Genomic DNA, 13,660 nt, shown 5'->3' on the forward strand with positions numbered 1-13,660 from the left:
TGGGCAAATGCTAAATCTGGGGAGGGTGGTCTCATCATCCCTGAGATTTGGATTTCTAAGGTTTTATCTGCTTCCTCAAAGCCCTGATTTCCTCTTCTGTCTCCTCAATTTGGTATACCTGTTCTCACTGTGGGAACACTGCTTTTTCAAGAATCCCCTGGGCTATCTTATCTTAGGGTTTTATTTCAAACAGGTTTTCCCCATGGTTCTGGATCAACATTTACTCCTCCTCTAAGATCTGGATCTATGGCTCCGGCCAATATGTCTATACCAAACTTCCAGGCTAGGCCAGACTTCAGAGCTAACCTGATGTAACAACCAGGCGGGGAATAAGGACCAAGTCGGTGGGAACCAGGAATCGTGGCCTCACTACTGCTGCAAATATCAAATCCGATTGACTCTCTTGTGGCAACTGAGGGATCAGAGGCTCAACTATTAAGTTTCTGAAACTTTAGGGTCCCCCAATTTTTCTCGATTGAGTCACGTCCCACTTCTTACACCATATGTAAGGAGGTCATGGTTATCAGAAAGACGACAGACACAAGGAGTACAATCCAAGGGTGTTTATTAAACAATGTAAGGGTGAGAAAAACACCTAATCAAAACCTAAATCTAACATGGGAGCAAGCTACGACCAAAAAAGTAAACAACACACTGTCCTAGTTATGTCGTGTTAACACAAAATGGCCTATCCTAAAATAACCTATTGCCAAATCCTTACTCTATATAATAATATACAAGGGTGCGGGACAATGATATGTATAACAAAAGGGCCTAATGCAAACTAGAATGTCCAAAAGGGTTTCGGTAGTTCAGGACTGCTGAGCTAATACACTCCCTTCCCCACGTTGCATCACGGGACAAGGCGGAACAGTCACATGACTGAGTCTGTAGGCATCAGGAAGCCCTTTCTTCCAAAAAGGCGGGATCCCTCGAATCAATGTCTTTTGCCTGGCAGCGCAACACTTTTCCCAAGCTCTCACCATGCAGGATTCCCGTCTTCTGCAGCTTTCTCGTGATACCCCTTCGTTGGGTTCACCTTCGTCTTTACCCCACTATTCAATTACTTTATCAAAATTGCAGGATTCACCTTCCCTTGCCTTCACATGGCATCCCTCCACCGAGTTCACTGTAGCCTTCAAATTACAGTTCAATTAACTTTATCAGTTCTATTAGCTTAAAGCATTCGGGAACTCTTGATGTCTTTTTAAACACGTAGTTCACTCAGGTCCCCCTCCTCCCGGCTCAGACGTTCGTCTGCAGACAGTTCTGGCTTCCCTCGATCAGGCGTGAGCCTTCAAACCGTCAACTTCACACTAGTTCCTTTAAATCTTTTAGACTTTGCTTTTAGGTACTTGTCAGTTCGATACAGAGACTTTGATAGGTGGGCCACTCTCTTATATTGTAGGAAGTGCGTTTTACTTTTAACAATCAAGCTTCTCTTTCCTCTTCATCACGGCTGCCGTTCTACGCGCTACCCACCATGCTGGATACAGTTCAAAAGGTTTATAGTGGCCTCCTCTCCCGAGGCCTTCTGGTATCTGCAGTTCCTTTCACTTCTTGTCAAAGACCTTCGACTGCATGAGGGGGGAGGGGGCGTTTGTACCCTTGACTTTCTCCTCGTGTGACTACTTTGACTTTCACGCTTTCTTAATTATTTTCTCTCTGGTTCCTCTCATATGCACAATCTCAGCATTCTTCATTCTTGAAACAATGGGCCTCGTTACAAGGTTGCTGGTCCGGTAACAACGGTACGGGTAAGGTTGCCGGTAGTGCTATACCGAATAGCATATTTAGTATTCGCCCGAATACCGAATAGTTTGTCAACTATTCGGCCGAAGCCGAATATGAAGCCGAATAGTTGCTTTATTTAATAAATCATGTTCCAAACTTCAAAAAACACACTTATTAAAAAAACAAATAAAGCACCATTTTAAAAGCATTCTATACTTTTATTTCTCTTCGTTGTAATTAATGTTGCATCTTTATTTAAAGTATAAGAGCCAGAAATAAAGCAGATTTAACCAAAATGAAGGGACCAAATGTACAGAAGATTGTTATATATTCAGTGCCGGTAAAAGTAAGAGGCTTCACAAATGCAAAAGGACTGCCTTTGTGAATCAGATTCATTGCATTCTCTATCCAGTTGCAAAGTCGATGCGGTCGAGTTTCGAAATTTCTTTGCAGCTCACATAGAAACATATAAAATGGTTCATGCCGGCTCATGCAGGACACAGGTCAAGAGGAAATGTGAAATGCGTAAACTCCATTTCATAACTATTCACCCCACCCAAACAAATGCTGCTCACTTTTCACTTATCCTAGCCACTCTTTCTCGCCAATACACAAACATATGCAACTTATAATTCCTGATAAAATATCAGATAATGTTAAACTCAGGACTAAAGTCCTTAAAAAAAGAAAAGGGGGTACTATGACATAAGCAATGGGAAGTGACATGACAGGAACTGAAAGTATCTATGCACATTTCTTTCGGTTTGTTTTTTCCAACTGAAAAAAGTGCACATTGCATATAAACATTTTATCAGATAATGTCAAACTCAGGATTCAAGTCCTTAAAAAAAGAAAAGGAGGTACTATGACGTAAGCAATGGGAAGTGACATGACAGGAAGTGAACGTATCTATGCACATTTCTTTCGTTTTTTTTTTCCAAGTGAAAAAAGTGCACATTGCATATAAACATTTTAGCAGATAATGTCAAACTCAGGACTCAAGTCCTTAAAAAAAGAAAAGGGGATACTATGATGTAAGCAATGGGAAGTGACATGACAGGAACTGAAAGTATCTATCCACATTTCTTTCAGTTTGTTTTTTCCAACTGAAAAAGTGCTCATTGCATATAAACATTCACCAAAAGAAAAGATGTTCCTGTATTGTTGCAAGCTAGGTATAAAAAATGAGCACTTTTTTTGTCTAATAATCTGTAACAAAACATGCCCTAAAGAGCAGATTACAATGCAAGATATTTTTCAGCTGTGTGATAGCAATATGTCTACTCTAATTCTATTCAGTTTTTCAAACTGAAGTCTATATTTGCCTTTATGAGTTCATGTTGCATTGTATTCAAAGGAGAATGTCAAATTATTCGGCAAGAGCCGAATAGCAAGAAACTATTCTGCTGGAGCCGAATAGCCTTTTTTCAGCCGGAATTCGGCCGAATACTTACTGAAAGCCGAAGTTCGGTACACCCCTAGTTGCCGGTATTGCTGTTACTGGACCAGCAAACTACGGGTTCTGCTCGCGGGTGCCTTTCAGCCCGCCAGGTCTGACCTGGCGGGCAGACCAGCAACCGTGAGCAGACCTCGACGGATGCACCAGCACCATTCATGAATGGTGCTGGTGCATCCGGCCTCCCTATTCTCATTGAGTCCAATGGGACTCAAATGGGAAGGAGGAGTAATAATTACTGTCACCCGGCAATGGGGATTTACCGGGTCCGCCAGGGCTGGAATGCCCCGGTTTAGTCCCCATTGCCGGGTGCCAGTATTTACAGGCATGGGTATGGCCAAACTCATAATGAGGCCCAATGTGCTTTCACTCGCATTTTCTAGACAACCTAACGAGCACTTCAAATGTTACTGACCTTTTCATTCACTATCACAATCCAGTCTCCCTTTCACTCACCGACAGTGGCTGATACAGCTTCTCAAGGTCTACGTTCAGTCAAGACTTTTGGTCCAGCGCAGCTCACCTCCTTTCAAGTCCTCACGCTCTACATGAAGGTGGTACCGCTGTGACCTTCTACAGTGGCAGGGAGTTGTCCCTCTTGGATTCTGTAGTAACTTTCACCTCGCAGCTGGTAGGACCACAGCCTTTCATTTGCCTCCTGCTCCGTCTGCTCTGCTTCCATATTCGCGTTGCCTTCCCGGGATCTCCTGCCCTTCTCTTCTGCTGGTCTTGCTCGGTTCGGTTGCCTTTCTCGCCTTGCTCTCTGGGTGCTCTCAATTTCTGCCTTTTATCCCAGTGGGAAAAGGTAACAGGATTCAGTCACTAAGGTTAAGTGCCTGACTCTGCCTGACCCTGATGTTGGGACATGTCAAATGGACTGGTTGTGTGTGAATCTGTCTTTCCCTGAAGTGCTGTGTCCGTGCAGAAGCGTGTGTGTAGGAAAGGGAGGGATATAACGTTCCTAGATAGTACATGAAATGAAGGTGTTCTACAGCGAAATGGGTACCGGGATACCGCGTCTTTGCTCCGAGTGCCCCACTCCCCAGGGACCCACATCCAGGTGATCCTCCCATACTGATCCACCCCCGAGGTCTGTATCCAATAGCAATGGCTGTGCCCCGGCCACCAGGATGACAGATCCCAAGGGACTAGTCAGTGAGACATCCCTTTTGTTTCTCACACCCCTTATGTGCGTGGGTTCGTGAAACACTTGTGTACAGGCGCGTTATAAATGGCATATCATATCATATAATCATATCATTTACTACTTTGAAGCTGGCATTGGTCAGCAAAAGGTCGAGTTCCATGGCCTCTTTATCCTTGGAATCCTCTTTCCAGTTGTTGAAATCTCCTAAAAGTATGGTGGACGTATTGGGCCAATACATGGGACTTAGCAAGTTCAAAACTTCTTCATTGAACATTGGCATAGCTGAAGGCCGGCGGTAGATAAGTATAAAGTGTATACATGTGTTGCTTGTAGGAGTCAGTTTAACATGTATGGCTTCGCAGCTGGAGCAGTCTATATCGGATTCGAAAAAAAAGTCTGAGTTCCTTTCAGCCATGAGATGCAGTTAACTGTGCAACGTGGCAATTAACCTTTAATAGGTTACCCTGAAGACTCAGTCACATGAATAACAGCTGATCTATTAAGAGATAGTGCTTGGCCCTGAAGACGGATTTGCATCAGAAATGCATTGGCTAAAAGACACTGGGCCTGTTTGCGTGCTGCCTTTTACGGAGCAATAAAAGACTGAGTCATGTACATTGTAATTGTAATGTTTGTGTGAGACATTTTGTAAAGTACAAAGCCATTTGAAACCTGTTGTCAGGTGATATACAGAGAGCATTCTTGTAGGATTAGAGGTAACACAACCTTTTCAAGGTTTTTTTGACCACATTGCTCCTTTAATTTAACCATTTATTTTCATAATTTTCGAAATTCCATACGCATATTTGTAATTATTTTCTAGTGGTGCCCACCCTTTCTTGTCTTTCAGCCTACTGACAGTACAATAGTTTGCCAGATCCTTTAGGTTGAGGGTGTGATTTTTCAAGAGGATGCACATGAGCCCGGTTTGTAATCTGTCTTGAAATGTGCGTTCGCTATGAGATGAGTTGGCTATCTGTAGAAGGACAGTTATGGTGACACTGCTGTCGCAGTTTGCACAAAAATCACTCCGAGTCGTAGAGACAGTTCAAGGGTTTTTCATTTATTTTTTCCTTTGTCGGGCCTAAGGCTGTCACTCTCTCTCTCTTGTCTCTCTATTTTTGAACCTCCTCCCTAACCCAGGAATCCGTAACCTCTGGTTGGTGCCGGCGAATGTTGACTCTGACTATCTAGAAGCTTATCTTATACTGCAGACGGTATGCTAAAATGGTGGCTTTGTAATCTCCCCTAACGACTTCCTAACAGTCCCTACTCTATACAGTGGTTAGTGTTTTTAATGGAACTTGGGATAGTACCTCTGTTGGATTCAGGATGGTTCAATCACACCCATGTTTACCTCTTCCCTTCTACTGTTACTACCACATCCCTCTTCTTTACTCCTCCCAGCATTCTTCTGTCCCTCCAATGTTTCACTCCTCATAGTTCTTGACATCCTCGCCCCCTACCCTCTACTACTACTCTCCTTCCATCAGCTACTTAAGCATCCTTCTTTCACTCTACTCGAAAGACTTGAAAAGGGGACTAAGCATGCCCACTTTCTCTGTGCGGATCCGCCATGTACTGTAATGAATCCAATGGAGTCATCACAGATTCCCCGGCAGGAACCTCCTCCCATGTGGCCAAGGGATGGCAGCCGCTATCTGATCCTGATCTTGGCGGCGAGGAAGGCTCACATGGGTGGAGACAACCACCGGGGAGATGTTATGCCTTCATTAGATGAAACACAATATTTCCCCCTTTCTCATGAGGAGGAGATGAAACACAATATTTCCCCCCCTTTCCCACGAAGAAGACCCTCTGACACACAGGACCTCAATGACCTATTGTCAGCTAACGGTTCCCCCCCTGTAGAGGAAGTCAAGAAAACTCTTCTCTACACTGCTTTGGCCAGGCCTCCACCTTGGAGCCAAATACCTACAACTCACCCATACCACCTTTTGTTTCTGATGTACCCTTATATGAAATATCGGACAAAAAACACTTAAAAGTTAAAAGTCCAATGATATCCATGGACTCCCGTAACTACCCAGGTACTGAAACGAGTTAAGGATGAGAGAGTTTGTGCAAAGTGGCAGGAGCTTGAAGCACAACATGCAGGCTAGTTGTTTTTCTAAGCCTTCAGTATGCGGAACATTAAAAGATGGCAACTGTACTATTAGATTGAGCCGTGCATGAGAAGACTTTGAACCCCATGCTGAGACACGCAAAGCACGCTGACAGCTGTGATGGATTGGAGAAGACCGCCGGGACAGGAGGAGAAACTGAGGGTGCGAGCAAGAATGGCAGAGGAGACGCTGGGAGCCACGCAGGAGCTCCCGCAGGTCGGGCCGTTCAAAGAGACAGCGTTCTCCAGTACAGGCCGAAAATGAAAGCTGCTGTGTGACCGCGGAGCCACGCTGGAAGAATGTCCAGAGACTCCAAAGTGGAAAGCGGGTGAAGGAACCATAGCAGCGAGTTGGAGATGCTGGAAACCAGGGAGTCTGCCTAAAGCAGCTGGGGACCCTGGGGCATTCCGACAAGCACACCAACAAATGTTTGAATGGTACGAAATTGCTGATGCAGAAAATACCCAAAGTATTTTTGAATGCAGTTAAGGCAAAGTACAAATTTAACGCCCAATAAGAAGTATGTTTGAATGCAGATAAGGAAAGTACAAAGGCAATCCCCAATCAAGTACAGATGTATGAGATGCCAGTGTGGGAAAGAAGTTTGAGCAAATGTTTCCATAGACTGATATACCAAGCACCTAACGGTATGTGCTTTTGTGGTAAAGCCAAAGAATTGTGAATTGTAAAAGAAGTCCTTGCAGGCGAGTATACCAGGCAGCTGAAATTGTATTAGAATTCCTGGCAGGGCAGTATACCAGGTCATATGCAAAGTTACACTTCAGAAAGACTGTTACAGAACTTATTGTTTAAACAAGAACTTTGGGAGTCAAGTGAAGACACAGAGGAACTTTTAGCTAAAGAGAAATTGTTGCCATCCTATCTGAAGAATCCAGGGGAAGGGGATCTCCCTCTGGATCCAAGGGTCTTTTACCTTGGAGAACATTTTCGTAGGAGTAATTCTTATACTTTTGGTTTTGAACACTGTTGGCAGCTCAAATTAAGGACATTTTCCTTGCACCCCTTTGTGGTCTTGTTTGCAGTGTGAGAGTCAGGATAGGATGCTTTAGACACAAGGACGGTTTTTCAGTTACCGACTTTCTGACACAGATAGACCATTAGTTTTAAATTCTAGGTAGGGAAATTCCACTTTAGAATCGGGACAGAGAGGCATTTTTTCAATCCATTTTTATTTAATAAATGTCTTTAACCAGGACAATGGCAATCAGGTGGATTGTCATAGGTTAACCATCTGTGCTGTATTAAATGAGGGGGAAGGTGTAAACATGGGATCTCTATGGGAAAGCACTGAATCTACTGGTGTACCAACCCAAAACCTTAACCCAAGGGCATCAATTTCTCTGGAAACTATGCAGACTCTTGTTAAGGAAAGTCTGTCTCTGCCAAAAACTCCCCTGCCACTATTGGTGGAAGTGGGGAAGATATTGCCGGGTTATTAGGTACCTAATCTCCCTGCTCAGATACAGGGTAAAAGCTATAATATTCCTGTGGAATTGAATAATTGCCCTCTACCTACGCTAGCACCCCAGCCTGTGTGACTTCCACTGATTGTAGTATTGGCTTATGTCCACCCTCGCCATAAAAGCTGTTGCTGCCCCCTGTGTATATTGTAAATGTTCCGACCTCTAATAGGTTTGATGTATTAATGACCTCAACTGATGAAGTACAGGGTACTGGTGCTAACCCTGGGAGGTTGCCAACTGGGCCACCAGGGTTATCCAAGTCCCGGTCTGATTCTGACTATCCCCAGGCCCTACCCGATGTAGCATGTCTGCAGATTGAATTCCGTCTTAAGAAGTCCAGACTGACTTTCTCACATTGTCAAGTGATTTATTGAATCTAAAGGGTTTTGTAAAGACATTAGGGGAGGGAAAGATACTTATGGAGGAAGGTAGGAAAGCCTTAGCTCGGGTTAATTTTGGGAAATCATGTTCAGGCCCGCCAGAAACCCAGCAACCACCACTGCAGGCGCATGGTGGACCTGTGAGTAAGGACCTGTGTAATTCTGCTTAGGTGATCAAAGCACATGAATTTAACCATCCCCCAATAGGTTGTATCGTCCCCTGCATGTTAATATCAACAAACTCCCGGATCCAAGGCCCCTTAATGTACACCCTAATGGATATTCTAGTTCCCCCTTCTTCCTGCACAATGTCCCCATGGTGCTTTCAGGCCATCATGAATCCAGGGACAGTTTTATTAATAAAGTGACTCATTGGATCCAAACCAAACAGGGTTGCTTCTCAATAATCAGAGAAGATATTCTGTTATGCAAGCGTATCCCAGGTTGCCAAGAGAAGGATTGTATAGAAGTACAACTTGTCTCTGGGGTCCTGTGTGAGGGTATCTTGTCTATGGAGCAGAGGGCATTTCCCCCAAGGGACCTGAAAATCACAATCTTTTTCACATGCCCAAGGTGCAACCCTTTTGTCCTCCAAATCAATGGAAAAGGGGGTCTGATTTCTCTAGCAGGTGTGGTTAAAACGATCTCTGCAACGAGATATCCAGGGTCCAAGGCTCCCCAGGTAATGTCGTTGGATGCAGAGAATTTGAGGTTATACCCCCGAGTCCCTGATCTTCATGATCATGGGTTAAAGTACGCAGGCCCTGTAACTATGTTATCAAGTGCTGGAAAATCGGATCCTTTGTTATTTATAAAAGAACTCCCAGTGCCCTGTCTTCCCCCAGACCTTGAAGGCTCGGTACTGGCTGAGATTGATTGACGGGGTATCCATCCCCTCCCGGTATTATCGGCCTCGCCTCAGGTCTCTTCTGAAACCCGTGGCCCGAGTGTCCGGTTCCTGGTTGGGCTTGTGGCGCAGGCCCCAGTAAAAAATTTACAAATCTTGTCCTGGAATATTGCGGGCTGAATCGGCACATGAAGGATGAACTGTGGTTATCTTACATCCGAGCCCATGATATCACTGGTTTGCCGGAGTGATGGACACTGGTTGAACCCAGCGTTCATGGATTTTCAACATTCCAATGGCCTGCTGTTTTGGGCGGGCGAGGTGGACCGATCTGGGGACTACTTTTCTGGATCCGTCCCGAAATATACACAAGGGTCTTAGTTATTGAAAGTGCCCCCACAGATATGCTGGAGCTACACTTAACGGGTTTGGATGAGTCTAACATCTTGTTGGTAAACATTTACAATCGTGAAGCAGCAAACGGGGGTTGGGTCTATTTTCCTACCTCCAGGCTGCTGTGGAGAGCTGGAGGTCTGCACATGGAAAGTAATTCTGTTTTAGGTGACTTTAATCTCCAATTTGAACCTGTAGCGGATATTGTGGGCCTTTTCAAAGTGGAGGATAGTCTGTGGGCGATCAGCGAACTGGAAGCTCCATCTTCTAGGAGGAAGTATAGGAATGTAGAAAAGGTGGCAGCTATTCTGCTTGCATGTAACTTGAGGGCCTGTAATGGGCGCCTCATGGTTTGCTCGATTACATCCTGGTAAATCTAGAGGGCTGGCATGGTAGTGTTGATTTTAGAGTCTGCATAAGGCAAGATAGTGACCATTATCCATTATCCCTCGATTTATTACCAATGTTTCTGGGTTTATCTGTGGTTCCGGATATCCCGCCAACTGTTGGGGTGGTCATTGCTGGATATATGAAGACGTCTATTAAAATGGGCTAACTTGGACCAAGAGGTGACCCTCCCAGCAATATATGACTCTATCCTCCCGGTCTTGATCAAATTCTTTGGAGAGCAGCCAGTGGCCGTCAAGGACACCACAGATATCCACAGTGAATTAATGAATAGGGTGGGGATGTTCTTCCCCAAAACATGCGAAGGGCGTAGCGAAGCGGTCCCTGCGTAGAAATCCCTGGTATGATGGCGATTGTCGTAGGGCAAAGGCTGCCCTTATAATTCAAGCAAAAAGTGTAGCTATAGTTGGGATTGAGCTCCTACGTGCAGCCCGAAAGAATTATGCCCGGTTCCTGAAAGCCAAGAAAGCTGAGTTTCAGGAAGATCTATGGGCTTCTCTTCTTACTGCAATAAGAAATGGTAATCGTAAAGCATTCTGGGAATTAGTGAGCAAAGGACTCCCAGTTGAGCAGAATGTAATCCAAGGGGCTATTCCTGAGAAGGGCTGGGTGACACATTGCAAAACCTTGTATGAGGAAAGGAGGACGTGGGAGGGGGTGGCCAAGCTGAGTCAATACCATCTGAAGTATTTTCTTTCTGCAAAGCTGAGATCAAATTGGCATTAAGTAGCCAAAATGAGGGAAAAGCCCCAGGTCCCGATATGACCCCAGTTGACTTTTTTACTACTGAGCTGACAATTTGGGTCCCGTACTTGACCAGACTTTTTAACGCGGCTGAGTCGAGAACCATCATCATGGACTGAGGCAATTATTATATCCATTTTCAAGAAGAAAACCAGAAACCTTCCAGCCAATTACTGTCCGATTTTCCCTTCTTGACGCGGTAGGGAAGATCTTTGCCAAAGCAGTGCTGGCCCATTTGGAGTCATAGGTTAGTGAGGTTGGCGCTCTGAACTATCTTCAACTGGAGTTTCAAAGGGGCATCAGCACTGTGGACTAGTCCCTAAAGCTTCGCTTATTATGTGATAAGTACCCAGTTCTGAGGAAAAGGCCCATTTACTCCACCTTTATAGATCTTAAGACAGCATTTGACACAGTTCCTAGGGCAAGGCTATGGACAACTCTGACAAACCTCGGCATTTTCCCAGCTCTATTACGAGCTATTATGATGCTATACCAAGGGAATGGGGCTAGGGTTCGTTGTGGACTGTTTGGGGCACTATCTAGGAAATTCAGTATTGAGATTTGTGTCCGCCACGGCTGTATGTTGGCCCCCCTTTTGTTTTGCTTGTTTATCAATGGCGTAATTTGCGAACTATTGCAACTTTGGCCCAAGACAGGATTCCTGTCCTGATGGTCACAGACGATGCTGTCCTCCTGTCCCTGACCCCGGTGGGTCTACGTCAGCATCCAGCCATTTTCTCAGGCTTTTGTAAAAAAAAAAAACAGGCTGGTAATTAATACTGAAAAAACACAGTCCTTGATCTTTAAGGGACCCAAGGGGGGAAAAAAGGGCGCCAGCTTGACTTACTCGAAGGCTCGCATATTGACCAAGTAAAGACGTACGATTACCTAGGCACAAGGCTGCATGAAACCTGTTCCTGGTGTGATCAATTAAAACCATCGGGCATGACGTTAAGTATAGTGACTCAATTGCCAATTTTTACTCCCCGGGTGGCCATAGAGGCCTACAAAGCTCAGGCCAGACAAGCTGCTGTCTATGGGGCCGAGCTTTGGGGATGGAGCAAGGCTTCACACCTATTGGTGACTGAGAATGGTTTTCTTAAAAACATATTGGGTTTGCCCACTAGTACCCCAACTCTTCAAATCCTCCACAGGGTGGATCTGCAATCTATTCACCAACTTTGTAGGGTTAAACCGCTTTTGTATTGGATCAGGCTGTGGAGCAATTAGAGCTTGTTTAAATACAGGAGAGCACTGGAGGACGTAATGGCCCAGCAGGGCGGCATTGCGCTTGCCTGGCTAGTGCACCACAAGAGGAAATTCTCTGCCCTTGGCCTTGGGAACTTATGTGTCTATCCTGTGACAATTAGCCCAGACTCAAAAGCTAAAGTCCAATATGCCCTTAAATTGGAAAGGATTGCTGCAATCGAAGGAAGATTGGCCAACTCCCTTCAATTTAGTACCTATTGGGCACTGAAACAGGAGCAGGGGTACAAATCCTACCTGGACTGTATGAGTTCTAAGATCAAGCGCTCATTATATCTTAAGCTGCGACTCAGTATTCTGCCCCTTGCCTTTGTGAAGTCTAAGTGGACTGTTACTGTTAGCCCACATTGTCCATTCTGCCCTGGTGTCAGGGAGGACAAAATATATATTTTGCTATTTTGCCCTATGCATGTGGACCTTAGGAAGAGGTCCTTAGAACTCCTCCTCCAGCAGAAACAGGCCCTAACTGTTGTCAAGGCCATTGGGCTCTGTCTGGGTGCCAAAGTTCCTATAGCCACTTTACTACAGGCTGGTTTTTGAGAATGAAATTTAGTAATTTGGTTCCATGAGTAAATGTATTTCCGTTCCCCTTCTGCAACAGGGGTATTTTATCCTTGTCCCCTATGGCGGAAAACTAATTTCAAGCTCTGCGGGGGGCCTACTGTGATTGTTGTGTATTCCTGTTGAAATGGTCACATATTGCTGATGCTGTAAGCCTTCCTGCATGTTTTATTGGTGTCGTCAATATCAATCTTATTTCATATTGAGAATAAGTAAATTAGTTTTATTATGCATTTTTAATATTTGTATTTGGACAATGTTTATATTGAATGTACTGTCATGTATTATGTTGGCTTGTATTATTTTTATGGTAATTTATTTATCGAAATGAAGATGAAATGAGAACATGTGTGTGTTTGAACTTTTGTGAAAGCCCAGAGAAGCGCCAGCTGCAGAGTGGTCAGGCGCCGCAGGAGTGCTCAGTCGAAGGACTGTCGTTGGCCCCTTTTGTGTTGAAAACTGCAAGTACCAGAATGCTCTAGGAAAGGGCGACGTGAGATGTCAGAGTGGTCCTACAAATGTCACGTCAAATCCTTTGTACAATCGAAAGTCTCTGACCCATGGTTGACAAGAAGCTAGGGTAAGGGAACCCCTCTTCCTGATAAGATTGTGAACTGTGAAATAAGGCAAGTGTGAACCCGATAGAAGGATGCCTGCAAGTTGGGCTGAGGAGTAATACATCCAGCAACATTGTGTCAATGAGAGTGAACCCGGTCGAGGGTTGTCCACAGTGGTGTTTGTTTAAAAGGACATTAAAGCTCCTGAGTGTTACGAGCTGTATTTGAAAGGTCCTAGTGGACCCGACAGAGGGAGGGCCACTTTGCAAGGAGGATCCAAGCCTGGCGGAGGGAGATCCTAGGGGCGAACAGCAATCGCCCAGGTGCAAGAACAAAGAATGAACCTTTGTTTGTTCGTTTGTTGTTTTGCCCCAGCAGGCTTTCTAAGGCTAGAGACTTTGAGGGAAGAGATTTGGCCCCTGAAAGTTCTGGTATCATTGAACTGGAATTGTAAGCCTCATGCTGATGAGGCCCAGGAGTGTGCTGTACTCAGCAGTTATGCTTTTCCCGTGCTAAAAACGTGGGGAAGGGAGACCCTGCCATACCATCCTGACTTA

The sequence above is a fragment of the Ambystoma mexicanum genome, chromosome 2p (assembly GCF_040938575.1).
Source record: "Ambystoma mexicanum isolate Mex_15411 chromosome 2p, UKY_AmexF1_1, whole genome shotgun sequence".
In the NCBI taxonomy this organism is placed as follows: domain Eukaryota; kingdom Metazoa; phylum Chordata; class Amphibia; order Caudata; family Ambystomatidae; genus Ambystoma; species Ambystoma mexicanum.